Source organism: Protopterus annectens, chromosome 9.part0 (genome assembly GCF_019279795.1).
Source record: "Protopterus annectens isolate FY-2018-M chromosome 9.part0, PAN1.0, whole genome shotgun sequence".
NCBI classification, from domain to species: domain Eukaryota; kingdom Metazoa; phylum Chordata; order Ceratodontiformes; family Protopteridae; genus Protopterus; species Protopterus annectens.
This window is the reverse complement of record NC_056743.1, coordinates 438,241,504-438,257,236: the sequence shown is the minus strand read 5'-3', so window position 1 is coordinate 438,257,236 and position 15,733 is coordinate 438,241,504. Positions and strand designations below refer to the sequence as shown.

The window sequence follows — 15,733 nt, the reverse complement described above, 5'->3', positions numbered from 1 at the left end:
CAATTGAACCGGAGAACCTCTTGCTGTGAAGCGACAACACTACCGCTGCACCATTGCGCCATCCATGAATCACCAATAAAGAACCACTACTTTTTTCTGAGTTGCTGGGAGGATGTGTTTGGTCTGTGCACTTCCTGCTTCCACTCTGGGAGTTACAGCAATGAAATTAAGAGAGTTGTTTGGAGGCAATCTGAAGCAGATGAAGCCAGTTGAGCCTTCAAATCAGCTTAAAATGTGTCGGGAGAGAAGAGAAAAGAAAGTAATTGAGCCTTCTATATCTGTGTCTGAGGTTGAAGACATGAGAGAGAAGGCATACATGCCTTCTAGTGGCGTTTCAGTGATGGGGAATGGCAGTAGGAAGACAGCTGAGTCTTCTATGGATGTTTTTGAAACAGCCAAAGGGTGTATAGTCGGAGAAAAGGCAGGCAAACATTTTCCAGATTCAGAAGAGATTTACCAGCAGCTACTCCAGGAAAAGAACCAGCGTGATAAGTGATGTATTATTACAGCTCTCCAGTCAGGAGAGTTCAGATGTTTTATTAGAGAAATTATGTGAGGAAAGTGACATGAGAGTAGCAAGGATGTACCACAGGGGAAATAAAATAGACAAAATTCAAAACAAAGAGGTACTTTAGATACAAAAAATAGGAGATGGTAAGACAAAAACTTATGCTGATATGGTTAAGGAAAAGGCAAAACAAGGGACATCAGGAAAATAAATGGTTACAAAACAAAGAAATTATAATGTTAGGATTTTCTCCAAGGAAGAAACAGAAAGATACGAGTATGGGACAATGTTATTTCACCTTTAGCAACTTCTCCAGCAGATGTAAGAGCTTTCAACCATATAAGGAAAGACACTTTTTGTCATACAATTTTTGAAAACAGTCAGGCAATGGCAAAGTTTTTGAGTGAATATACAAATGGGAAAGACTGTGCTCTGTGGAATGCTTATGTTGTTAAAGCTTTTCTCAGAGAGGCTAAGAAAATTCATGTTCAATTTAGAACAGAAATTGAAAAAGAGACTTTGAAAAGACATTTAAATAGCATATGTACAGACACATTGGAAATTTCTAAAGTTTTCGACAATTAAGTATTAAGGATTGCAATGTTTTACTAAAATGGAAAATGATAAAATTGTTCATATCCCTAGTATCATAAATATAAATGGTCAAAAAGGTGTTGATAAATACTGGAGTCAACCCAAGACTTGTTTGTACCATGGAAAATCAGATTGTTTAATTATTAATCGCACAAAAAGGAAATGTTTTATATGTGGTGCGACAGGTCATGATGCAAAGAAATGTGAGTTAAAATGTTATAAATGCAATAAGGTAGGTCATAAGTGGAAGGACTGCAGAGAGGGAATAGTAAAAATACATGAAGCTACTGTGTCTGAACATATTCAAGGGGATATGGAAGTAGTAAGTGAAGAAGAAAAAGGACAAAATCATGTAGGAAAAAATGCAGAGAAACAGTAAAAAAAAAATAACTATAAAAGTATGACACACAAAAAAACAAGACTGAAAAACAGAAGATTGTACTGAAGTTAACGACAAAGAAGATATTACCTGGAATATGCTGTTAAAAAACTTCTACAGGTGAGAGAAAGAGAAACAAAATTACTGGATTAAACAAAGGCAAAAAAGAAAGAAAAAAAATGACACACAAAAAACAAGACTGAAATACAGAAGACGGTACTGAAGTTAATGACAAAGAAGATATTACCTGGAATATGCTGTTAAAAAAACTTCTATAGGTGAGAGAGAGAGAAAGAGAAACAAAATTACTGGATTAAACAAAGGCAAAGAAGAAAGGAAAAGGATGAAGGTTTTATTCTTTCCCTTACATTTCTCTAAACAGAAAGAACGGTAATTGCAGGATATTAGACTCAATGTTAACTTTTTTAAGAGTATACTTAGAAGACTAGTTATTACAGACTGGTGTAAAAAATGTGAGTGATATCATTCATTATACTAGAAGATACAAGATAGTTAATTAAAGAAGAAAGATTTAAAACAGAATGTCTGCGGGGTAATGAGATATACTGTAAGTTAGGACTAGATTTATGGCTGAGAATAGAAATGCATATGAAACAGACAGTTAAGGTGCTTGATATCACTATCATTTTAATGCATAGGGCATAGTTATTTATGTTAGATGGAGAGATACTGTCCATAGAACAAGTGCATTATACGCATATGCAACTAGTAAAGAAAGAGAAGATATGTTTGCCTTAATACTGAATTACATTGCTATTAGTATAGACATTATTATAGTAAGGGACTTTGATTGTAACTTGAGAAACAAAAAGCAAGGGAATGATGTAAAAAAAAAAGTCATAGGTCTAATTGTTGAAGTTCAATTGGTAGTTGTGCCACTGATTGTTTGATTGATAATAACAAGGCAAACAGAGTTCCTGAAGAGGAGCTTAATGTGGTATAGACTGACACTTGTGAGGACAATGAACATTTTTTTAGACAACCCACCCCCACTGGGGTGTTCAGACTGTTTAAGAAACCGTGCCCAGTATCAGAATCGTACAAACACGACACCTATAAGAGGGCACACATATCAACAGAGGGGGAGATGGGGGGTTCATTCCAAGGTCGCCACAATCAGTGGGCACAACCACCAATCGAACTTCAACAATTAGACCTTGGCAGTGTATATGATGAGTTGTTGGATGACAGTATTGATCCTGGCATCCCTATTTTGAACAATTCTGCTGTTGAATCTGAACATTATGATGACAAACGTTTGGACAATGCAATATGTTGTAAACAGGACGGTGACAAAGATTTTACAATTTATAATTTTTCATATCTAACGATTACTGAATATTATGTCAGCTTGTTGTAAAAAGTTTTTTCTTTTGTTCCCACCCACAGATATGAGTTTGGGAGACTATTAATGAGTCTTAAGCTGTATTCTAGGATTCTCAACTTACAGTTAATTTTTGTAAATAATCCAAAGCCTGGCAATGACTGTAACTACTTGAGTTTTAAGAGAGCTAGTGTGTTCATTCCACCGCACAATCCAACAGTTATGATATTTGAATGGTTGTGAGAAGCCCAAATTAGGAGATGTCTGCAATATGAAAAAATGTCTAAACAAAATTTATCCAGTGCTGAAAAATTTTGTTTGAGACAGCTCACACACACCAACCAGTACAGAGTTATGAAACCAGACAAGGGTGGGGTGGGGAGAGTGGGGTAATCATCATGACCAACACAGACTATGCCTGTAAAATGTAAGTACTATTAAATGATACGGAAATTTATGAGAGGGTTTCTAGGTTTGATGTACATAAGGCCTATGCTAAAATTGATTGGCAGTTATATGAATTTATGTGCGATGGGATGATTTCTAATGAGGAGTTTAAATATCTTACAGTGGAGAACCCCATTATTCCCTCTATTTTTGGTATCCCCAAAATTCATAAACATGTAAATTTTCCACCATTTAGGCCCACTGTAGCTGCTAAGGGCTCCAAAATGGAACCACTAGCGTCATATATAAACATAACTTGTAAAAAATGTGTTGAACAATGTTCCGCACATTTTAAGGGACTCTTGGCATTGCCTTGATAATATCAGGAATTTAAATTGTGATGACGACTTTTGGTTTATGACTGTAGATGTAGTCAACTTATTTTCGGTGATCCCCCACCATACTGTAATTGATAGTTTTAACAACAGTCTGGCTAAGTACAGTGATTTACACCATGTAAAAAGAGGCCTGCTTGTGGATTTGTTAGAACTGGTATTATCCAATAATTTCATCTAGTTTGATGGGGAATACTACAAGCAGACGAACGGGGTTGCGATGGATGCCAGATGTACACCCATCTATGCTAACCTGGTTTTGGCAGAATGGGAACAGCAACGCGTGTTTAATTCTGTCTATATGTCAAAGATCATGACATACTTAAGGTACCTGGATGACATACTGATTTTGTGGAAGGGCTCAAAACAAGAGTTGAAAGATTTTATTGGTTATTTGATTAACACGACCACTTTTCTAAAATGTACAAGTCACATGGCCAGAGATAGGATTGAATTTTTGGATATTCTTTTGTACAAAGACAATGACCATACACATTTGAACATTTACCGTAAAAAAACATACAGCAACTCTTTTTTACATTATGAGAGTTGCCACCCTCAGTTTCAAAAGAAAAATGTGGTGAAGGGTCAAATGATTTGAATGTCAAGGCTTATTAGTCAGGATGACTGTTTTAAATTTGAACTGCTGAAGCTTATTGACATGTTCACAAATACAGGGTATCCAATGGATTTACTGACTAAGTTAAGTAAGGATGTCAAAGTGAGAAGAAGCAGTAATTTTAGACCTATTCTCTTGGCTTCAAGTAAAAGTGTTGGTTCATCTAATACCATTGAGACTGATACACTTACTACTACCAACTCTATGGCAATGGTGCTGGAGTATAACGATTCAAGTATGAAAATTAAGAACATTATCCATACAGTATGGGACAGTGTATTTCTTTCAGACTTAAAAGAAGTATTGGGTCCAAGCCTGAGATTCATTAACAGTAGGGGTTCCAACTTGAAAGAGCTGTTGGAAAGAGGTGTAGGGACAACTAATATGCATCCTGAAATCCTTTCTTTGTAAATTCACATACTCATTTTTATTCAAATGTGTCTCTAGCAACACTTCTATTTGCACCCCACACTTCTTAATATAATTCAATACTCTTTATTTTTTTGTCTACACCTGTAAGGGCATTTACATTTCATGATAATACGGATACAGTAGCTATTATGATAGAATGCTATCACTCCCGCCTATTACACACAACAGTCATCTTAATGTACATTTCCAATTTTTAGCTTAGAAGCACACATTCATGTTTAGCTCACTGATCTCGTACGTATTTGCTTCTTATTCATTTGAAGCTGTCACATATTCAGGAATTTTTGCTTCAATGAAAAAACTACACAGATTTTCAGAATCCTCACTCCCTTTTATCTTATAGCAAGTATGAAAAATTCTGTACATTTTCAAAAAATGTTTAACCCCTCCAGACAGGAGTAGTTGCTCCCAAATGAAGGCTGCACCCCAGGCATTAACTAATCTAAAATCACATCTGTGATCTAGTTCAGAATCATATGTCCCAAATCTGTTGAAAAAATAAAATAAGTCATAACCCCCCTACACAAAGGAGGTAAATCTAATGAGCTTACTAACTAAAGACCCATCTCTATACTTTCCTCACTATCCAAACTGCTTGAAAGATGCATACATATACAACTGTTAAACCATCTTACCCATAATTTCCTTGCATCCACCCAACATGGTGTCAGGCCTAGTCATAGCACAACAGCAGCTGTCATCTCTTTCACTGATAAAGTCAACAAAGCTAGGGATTCCAACCTACACACTTCCATAGTACTACTAGATTTGTCAAAGGCCATCGACACAGTCTCACACAACAAATTACTTCAGAAACTATCAGCACTAGGCTATACGTCACCCTCCAAGAAATGGTTTAATAGTTATCTACCCAATACGCAACAATGCGTAAAGTGGCAGGACTGCCTATCTCAATACCAAACAAAAAAAAATTCGGAGTCCCACAGAGGTCCCTTCTAAGACCCCTATTCAGTATATTTATAAATAACCTACACACTGCCTGCCATCACAGCACACTAATCTAATTCGCTGATGATTCCACAATCATATCCTCCTCTTGCAATATGTCTGACCTGCTGCAAAAAACACAAACTGCATTCACCACAATGGAATCATGGTTAACAGATGCACAGGTTCCTATCACATTGTTGAAAACTGACAATGTCGAACGGCTAAAATATTGAAAGTGCCGTTCATTGAAACTGTTCTTGTGGGATTGCAGTACAGTGAGGATCAGTAAATTTGCCCTTTCCTCACTTTTCCTCACTGTAGTGCAATCTCGAAGTTGGTATATATAATTAGCGGGGGGGGGGGGGCACAGCCCCCCACAAGAACAGTTTCAATGAACGGCACTTTCGATATTTTTGCCATTCAACATTGTCAGTTTTCGACAATGTGATATAGACCCCCGATGCACAGCTATTGCTAAACCCTAACAAAACTAAGCTTTTACTTTTTTCTCCTAAAACTAACACATCTGATTTCATAATCTACTCCTGTAACAAAACTAAAATTGAAATTTTAACTAGTGCCAAACTTTTGGGTATCACCATAGAAAACAAACTCACATTTATCAACAGGTACTTAATGCCATAAAAACACTCATTTCAAACTAGGAACATTGTATAGACATATAAACTTTATGGAGCCTGACACCAAACAAATCACTAGCTAATACCTACCTGATAATACCTACCAGATCTCCTCTTTACTCTATGGTGCACCCATTTTTACAAATCTACACACCTCTCAAAAAACTAAATTCCAGTCTTGTTTTTATAAAACTGCTAAATTTGCCACTGACTCACCAAATCACACTCACCATTGCAATACATTAAAGAAGCTAAAATGGCTAGAATTCCCCCACAATCTTGACTACTTACAACTCTCAATTGTACAAAAACTAATAACACAACCAGATAACTGTCCAGCCCTAAAATCCACCCAGCAAACGTATACTCCCACCAGAATCCTCCGTTCTGCCAACAGACAACTCATAGACATACACAAACATAACAAAAGAGCAGGTGAGAGTCTCTTCTTATGCAACAGCTAGACTTTGGAACAACCTACCACAAAATATCACCTGAATAGAAAATTGCACAAAGTTCAAAGTCACACTAAAAAACTACCTCTACAATTCCTGGACCTGCCCATGCCCAACAACTAACATCCAACCCCCCAACCCACCTAATATGTCCTTCTCCTTCCTTCTCTTCACTCATATTCACCCTCACTCTAACATCCTGTCAAATTAAATCCTTTCTCTGCTTATCTCACAAAACCCTCAACTTACAGTACAGCATCCCATAAACAGAAATTGAGAAGTATTTTCCTCAGTGTAACGCATATCAATCTCTAATAACTTATCTTTCCACTATTTCTTTTATCTCTACCCTATTAATGACTTGATGTGCTCTTTTCAAGCTATCACCTCTTTTTTATGTATGACTACTATATATTTTGTATAAATAGCTTGTAAAAATATCCTAATGTAAATAATTATATGACTTTCTCTGCCATCTAATGTGCATCCTACAAATATGGATAAGTTTATAATTTGCCTTTAATTTGATTACATATGTTTAACTACTCTCTGTCTTTTTATTGTAACTGCTGGAGCTTTTCTCCCCACGCCTCCACTGAAAATGGGTTTCTGACCCAGTCTGACTTTCCTGGTCACCAAATGTCAACAAATAAATAAATGAACGAATAAATAAAATAACAGGTATACATGCTATACATGCTACAGCGCATGTTACAGTCATCTCATTTACACTAACTGATATCAGTTATTTCTTAACTCTGTTCCCCTCCCAGATGTGTAAACAGTGTGCATGCTTTTCAGTAAACATTAGCTTTTAGCACCAAGGAAAAGAGTGCACTGGCTACTTTAAATAAAGTGTGTAATATTATATTAAAAGCATGAAAGTACTAAGGCTGCTGGGGAGGCAAAAAAGAAGGTATGTACTCATCATAACGTTCCATGTTTGTTGTCCACTCTCCTTCATTCTTACTAGTTGGGTTTGGAACCGATTATCGGTTCCAACTAGGCCGTATACTAAAGCTCGAAGTCTTCCACTTGGCTTATGGCTGAATCCCTATCCCATCATGCACTGGCGTAGTTCCCCAGATCTTGTTTGCTGATAACCAAAGTAATGAGTCTATATGTATAACATTCTGCAGAATATACAGATAAGAAAGAAATGAGAGAACTTCCTTGCCAAAGGAAATAAAACCTCTAAGTCCTCCAGAAGCTTTGGGCTGGGAGAAGGTGGGAGGGAAGTAAGAATGAAGGTGAGACGGACAACAAACATGGAACGTTATGGTGAGTACATAACTTCTTTATGTCATCTTGTCCTATCTCGCCTTCATTCTTACTGGTTGGGACAGCGTCCCTACACCACATTCCCTGGGTGGCTCATGGGAGTACATTCTTCAGGACAGTGGAACCAAAGGAGGCCCTGTCCCTGGAGGCCAAATCTACTTTGCAAACAGTGATAAAGGTATGGGGCCTTGCCCACATAGCAGCGGCACAAATGCTGTCCAGTGATAGTCTAGCTAGATAAGCAGATGATGTTGCTATGGCCCTTGTGGAGTGTCCCTTGATTATAAAGGGTAGATATCTGTTATTAGTAGTATAGATAAAGGTGATACAGCCTAAAAGCCAATTTGAGAGTGTGACCTTTGAAACAGGCATGCCATTTTTTGCTTCTGAAAAGGAGATAAACAGCTGATCTGATTTCCTAAAAATCTTTGGTTCTGTGTAAATAAAAGTGTAGTTGTCTATGGACATCTAATTGGTGGAGCTTGTATTCTGCCTTGTTGCCATGATTAGGAAAAAACACTGACAGCTCAATAGATTGATTTAGATTAACTTGAGAGCATACTTTAGGTAAAAAGGATGGATTAGTCAGAAGAGATACTCTATCCTTATGGAAGATCATATAAGGAGGTTTGATGGATAAGGCTTGTAGTTCTGAGACTCTACTTGCAGAAGTAATGACCACCAATAAAATTGTTTTCCATGACAGAAACTTGAGATTACATGTTGATGCCGGCTCAAAAGGAGGCAGAATTAGGTGTGATAAGACAAAATTCAAATCCCATGGTGATAGGGAATCTTTGATGGGAGATCTTAACAAACAAGTGCCTTTTAAAAATGCTTTGCACAATCTGTGTGACATCAAGTTAGGAGTCAAATCACCTATATGAAAACTAGAAGTTGTGGCTAGTTGGACTTCTATAGTAGCTGCAGCCGAACCTTGATGAAATAGCTCTGCCAGGAACTCAAGAATAGAACTGATTAGAGCAGAGAAGGGATCAATGTGTTTGGTTGAAGCCCATTACAAAAACCTCTTCCATTTACTGAGGTATATCTTCCTGGTTGAGGCCTTGTGTGAAAATATTAGAATATGTTTCACTGCCAGCATGAAATTATGAAGCCTGACTAAACTTGGAACTGGAGCAGCCATGCTGTCAACTTGAGAGTTTAGAGGGAGGGGTGGGGTGTTCTGGACGTATGAGTCAGAAGGTCTGGAACTGGGTCCAGAACCCACGGCTCCTCCTGAAGATGAGGCCAGAGAAAGGGGAACCAAATCTGATGAGGCCAGTATGGGGCAATGAGAATTAATTTGCTTCCCAACAACTTTGCTTTCTGAATGACTCTGGGTATTAGAGGAAAAAAGGGAAATGCATGAAGTAGTCCCCATGGTCAATCGTGAACAAGTGTGTTCCTTGGTGACTCCCTCGGAGGAGGAATCAGGGCAAGGTAGCTGCTGCATTTGGTATTCATGGGAGTGGCAAAGAGGTCGCAGCAAGGCTAGCCTCATTTTTGGAATATCCTTTCTGCTACTTCTTGTTTTTGGGACCAGTCGTGAGGCACTAATATCGCTCTGCTGAGCCTGCCTGCTATCACACTGGATTTCCCCAGGATATGTGTTGCTACCAGAAAACGTTGGGAAGAGGTTGCCCATTGCCATACTCTGAACGCTTCTTGGCAAAGGGGGTAGGGACCTGGTTCCTACTTGCTTGTTTATGTACCAGACCACCGACATGTTATCTGTCTGAATTGCAATTGTCTCTAGCGGAAGAGAGTCCTGAAGTGCTTGCAATGCCAAGAGCACTGGTCTCAACTAGGACATTGATGTGCAAATGGGCCTTGTGTTCTTGCCAGGTGCCTTGGACCATCCTCCCCAGATAATGCCCCACCCACCCTATCTGGGAGGCATCCGTGGTCATTGTTGCCACAGGCTGTTGTGGGATAAAAAGTTGACCTAAAGTCACGTGACTGGAGAAAAGCCACCTTCGTAGATCCTTCTTGCATGACTCTGTAAATCCTGATCTGGTGAGACATGGGAAGTTCTTGGAACGACCACTGAGAAAAAAGGAGCCACTGAAGAATTCTCATATGCATATGAGTTAGGGGGACCAGGGTTATCGCTGCTGCCATGGTTCCTAGGACTTTTCACCTTTAATTTGGTCTTTGGCAGAAGACTGAACATTTGTTGTCTGAGCAGACATACTCTTTCCATGGGTAGCTTTGCCATCATGGAGACTGTGTCAAGATCTGCTCCTATAAAGGTTAATATGCTGAGATGGCAACAAGGCAGATTTTTCTGAATTTATAGTTATCCCTAAGTGGGAGCAAAGGTGCAATGTGGCATCTCTTACCTGCTGTATTAGATGCCTGGTAGTGGCAGTCAGGAGCCAGTCGTCTAGGTATGGAAACACTTGGAATCCTAGCTGCCTCAAGTGAGCTGTGACTACTGCCATGCATTTGGTGAACACACTGGGGGCTGTAGTGAGACCAAAGGACAGAGCTCGAAATTGGCAATGACTAGCTCCCAGCCGGAAGCGCAAACGACTCCGTGATGGCCTGTCCATTTTGATGTGGTAGTACGCATCCTGGAGGTCTATCGAGCACTTCCAATTCCCTTTCCCTAAGAAGGGAAGAACTGACTACAGCGTCACCATCCAGAACTTGATCTTCTTTACAGATTTGTTTAGTTTGCTGAGATCCAAGATGGGTCTCCAGTCCCCTGTTATTTTTGGCACTACAAAGAATCTTGAGTAAGTTCCTGATCTTATTTGGCCTGTGGGGACTCTGGATGACTCCTTTGCACAGCAACTTTTGAATCTCTCTAGTTGCTTGTTTCCTTTCACTGGGTGGAACGTCTGGGATGTTTTTGACATTTGAAATGGGAAGTCAAACGGGAAAGGAGTAACCTCTGGATATTATGTTTTGTACCCACTTGTCTCGTGATCTCTCACCAGGCTTCTGGGTACAAAGACAACCGACACCCGACTGCCTCCAGAGGAGGGCAGACGAGCCTCCTTTCAGAAGCACTGGAAGGGTCGGCTGTGAAAGGAATCACGATCACCCTGGTTTTGCGGATCCCCTCTGCTGCGTGGACGGCGTCTGCCATTATTATTTCCCCCTCTGCCCCTGGGGGAGAATTCACCTCATGCGTCTTGAAAAACTAGCTGGGATTTCCTGAACCACATTTTTCCCCCCTTCTGACCTTTGGGGTAGGGTCTAGAAGGTACGGAAAAATGTACTCCAATGGCAGATAGAGTTTTCCCTTCCTGCTCGCATCTGGTGAGTGTCTCTTTCACTTGGGGTCCAAAAAGTGAGGAACCATCGAAAGGGGCATTGACAAAGGTGGACTTGAAAGGTTCCGCAAAGTGACACAAGTGCATCCACAAAGGAGATATCCTCAGAGGGTGACCATGGGGACCCTTCTGACTCCTTGAGGTCAGTGTCTGAGGTGATTGACTCGTCTGGGGAGTCCAGGTGCTTCCTCTTGCAGAGTCTCTTCCAGGGAGCTTCCTCAGAAGGGTATTCTGGAGAGGTCTCGGAAGAGTGAGGTTCGCCCAATGGGGTACACCCTGAGGCCCAGAATCTCCGCTGTCCTGTGGCTGGGGAGGTGCCGAGACAGAAGCAGGTGCTTGAGGAGAAAGAATGCCAGAACCTTTGTGTAGAGCTGTATGGGAAGACAGCACACTCATTAGCTCAAAAGCCCCCCCCCCCCATCCGAGGACACCTCTGGTTCCAAGCAAACAGAGGAGATCCCCAAAACCTAGGGGGACGGATCTGAAACTGACGTAGGAGCTGAGCTCGCCCGCACTGAGGCCCAGAGAGGCAAGCTCAGAATCGAAAAGTCTTGGGTCAAAGCATTTCCTCCAGACCCGACCTGAGAGCTTCGGTTCCCAGACATCTCAGACAGCACCAAGGATGTCGGAGCAGACAACAGGTCCGAAATGCTAGGCTCCAGGCCAGGGGTGTAGCCAGGATTTTCAAATTTGTACTTACAGCTCCCAGACTGCTGCCCCCTCCACAAGCCACACCCACATTAACACTGTTGACTATTCCCTTCATATTGCTGATCTCTGAACAGATCACTGGCAAGTATATGTCAGGATAGTAATTACTTACATGATGCCTGAACATTTCATTCCAAAGGTTCATCTTCTGTAAGTCAAAAAACAAAATACCTTTCCATTCACACTAGGACAGATCAGTTTGCCCTTCCCAAGATTACTCTTCTTCCCCTAACCCCTGTAGTGGCTCATTAGCGCTCCAGTAGTGCTGCTAACTAAAGGACCGGCAGGCTCTAGGCAACACATGCTCCGCAGTGTTGTGCACTCTAAGTACAACATATAGAGCTCAACCTAGGCAACACCCAAGCTATGAGCCACAACTACCTCCCTTCCACCCGCATGGGTCACCTGGCAATAGCTTTTCACTCCTACGGACTACACTCACACTAAGCCTTTTGGAATAGCAAACCTTACATTCCCAACAACAAATACATTTTTAGCTGGGCTCAGTCATACTGCCACAAACAATAAATGAAGATGTACCCATGGCAGTCAAACAAGTAAAAACTAAAGCAGTTGAAATTTACATCCTTACTACCCTATGTGTGAATCTCAAGCCTTTGCTGCAAGGAACTTGGTTAAAGCAAGAAAATTACCCTAGGCCCCAGAACCAATGGAACTGTACATGTTCTAAGGTGCTTTTTGGAGTTTTTCTATTCTTATGATCCAGTAATATTATGAACAAAATTAATGGAAAGAAATGAAAAGAAATTCAAGGAAGAAATAAGTTTTGCCCAAAGCTTAATGTTCAAAGCTGACATGATACCACCCAATATGTTGAGAAGACAACAGCTTCTAAAGACAAAAAGCATATCTGCAAATGCAGGCTGCTTCCGTACCCTCCCACAAAATGAAAACATAGTAACTTTATGTATAGCTCTATGTTGTTACGTGCTGAAAGAACAAATGACACTCATGTTTGATTGTGAAAAATGTTGAAACAATTATTACACCATTCTCAGCCTCATTGTAAGTTAGTGTAAGTGATCTTGTGTGCACATATCTGAGTAGTGCTGTTTTTTGACTATGCTGGGTACAGGGCATTAGTTGGGGATGGGGTTCATCTACAAAGCCTGTTTCAAACTTCCACTGTACAGAATAATTTACTGTCAAGCTTTATGCATATTTAAATAGTTGATAAACACATCTACCCCCCTCAGAAATAAATACAACACTCAATTTAAAAATAAAGCCCTATGGGCAGCACAATAAAAAAAAAAAATACTCATTGCATGCAAAAATAAATGTAACTGTCAGAAAGCCAAAACACATTCTTGCTAAACCAAAGCCTAATATGAGGTAAAAATATAAACCCAGGTGAAAAATAACCACAAAGCATTTTTTAACTGTGCTAGAAATCTCAAACAATGACTGTCTCTACAGTGAGCTAATAATAAATGATGTCACATATTGACAATCCACTGGCCAACTAATTCAGATTGATCTTCATCCCCTCCCCAATCTTCCAATATTCTCGCATCAAATAGCTGCATCTATAACCCCCTCAAATCTCTCAATAATTTCTGAAGTTACTACCTAAGGCCAAGAACATAATGTCTGTTGAGACTGGAGAACACACTAGGCTGCCTACCGGTTAGTCTGAACCTGATATGTCAAACCCCCTACAAAGGCTATTCAATACCAATCTCAAAATAGGTTTTGTGCTGGAAGAATGAAAGACTGCAGCAGACATTCCCTTGCATGAAAATGAGACGTCACTGGACTGAGGCAATTATATACACATAAGCCTAACTAGTCTCATCTGGGAACCTATGTCAACAATGAGCTGTCCCTTGATCACCACGTATTCACTATTGTAAGGAAATCCTTTTTCGTTGTACAGCTTATATCTAAAGGTATATCATTAAGATCCAAGCACATAATTGTTCCGCTCTACTTGGCACTTATTAGGCCAATCACTGAGTATAATATGCCCCTTTTGGTATGTACCTGTCCAGACACTTGTCACAAGTGGATGCCATTTAACCCTCAAACATTTAGGAATTATTCCAAAGCAAACCTCCAACTAATGACTTATACAATGGTGAAATTTCCATTCCCCCAAACCATGTGAACTCTGTTACCAGTATGGAATTGTTTACAGAATCCCTATACCATCATGTAAACAGCTGCACTGAGGTAGCTGTACCCACAAGAATAAGCTAACTAACTCAAATAACAAGCCCACCTGGCGGAATCACGATATTAACGAGTTGTATGACAAAAGGAGAAAAAACATGGCCAAAACTAGGAAGTGCAATATCCAGCAAGGTGACAAACCCCTCAAACTAATTAATCAACTCAGAAATCTTATCAAGCCCACCAAAGCCAAATTTGAAATATCCTCAAAGACAAAGGATAAACACAAGGCCTCCATCAGCTTTGTCCACAACCTCAAAGGTACTACTTAAAAGGAATCACAGGATACAGCAAATCTGATGGCTGATAAATTTAATCACAATTTCACCCCTTCTTCCCGTCAATACCTCCCAGGTGACACCCCTGACCATAATACTCTTGGCTATCACTAGCAAACAAGACTTCAATGCACTCTTCAAGGCAAAGAATACTACATCATAGGGCCCTGATAATATCCTGGGATACCTCTTGGATAGCATGAAATATGAGATATCAAACCCTCTAAAATAAGAAGTTATGTACCTACCATAACGTTCCATGTTAGTTGTCTTCTTCTCGCCTTCTTTCTTGCTGGATGGGTTCGGAGCCGATCCTCAGCTCCGACTCGGCCAATACTAAAGCTCAAGAGCTAATTCCACCGGCTCGTGGCTCCCCTATATCCCACAATGCTAGGCGGTAACTACTCAGATCTCGTTTGATAGCTAGACCAAGCAAGTCTAGTCTCCATAGCATGGAGAAGGGTAACCCACCTCTATACAAACCAGAGTGTAAGGAATCACAGACCTAACAAAAGGGGAAATAGAGGTTGTAGAACGTGTGGGAATGAAATTCTTCCAGAGGAAGATCACAAAAAATGAATTCCTATCGGTCTGTCCAGGTTTGGGGGAAGGAGGGTGGGACGCAAGAAAGAAGGCGAGAAGAAGACAACTAACATGGAACGTTATGGTAGGTACATAACTTCTTAATGTTAAGTTGTCTATCTCGCCTTCATTCTTGCTGGATGGGACCGCGTCCCTAGCACCTTATCCCGGGTGGCTTATCGGAACAGACTCTTGAGAACAGTGGAACCAAAGTTGGCACGGTTTCTGGAGACCATGTCCAATTTGTAATGTGAAATGAAGGTATGAGGAGAAGCCCAAGTGGCTGCTGCACAAATGGAATCTATTGGCAGCCTGTCCCGAAAAGCTACGGATGTAGCTAATGCCCTAGTTGAATGAGCTCTAGGTCTTGAAGGTAGTTTGTGTTGTCTGATCTCATAGATGGAGGTAATAGTAGAGGTGAGCCATCTAGAAAGGGAAACTTTAGTAACTGGAAGGCCCAATTTCCCTTCCGCATATGATAGAAATAGCTGCTCAGATTTCCTGAATTGTTTAGTCCTGTCTAAATAATATCTAAGTTGGCGGTGAACATCCAGAAAATGTAGCTTTTGTTCCGACCTGTTGGAATAGTTAGGGAAAAAGACGGGGAGATCAATCGTTTGGTTTAGGTTTGTTTGAGAGGAAACCTTACGTAAAAAGGATGGATTAGTATGGAGGGATACCCTATCTTTGTG

At 40.3% G+C, this 15,733-nt stretch overlaps 1 protein-coding gene across 2 annotated transcripts in view; it reads right to left on the bottom strand.

Moving 5' to 3' along the window:
• Positions 1–15,733, bottom strand: part of POLB (DNA polymerase beta) — a 3,382,694-nt gene that overhangs the window by 1,042,046 nt on the left and 2,324,915 nt on the right. The gene's annotated exons all lie outside the window — the stretch shown is intronic.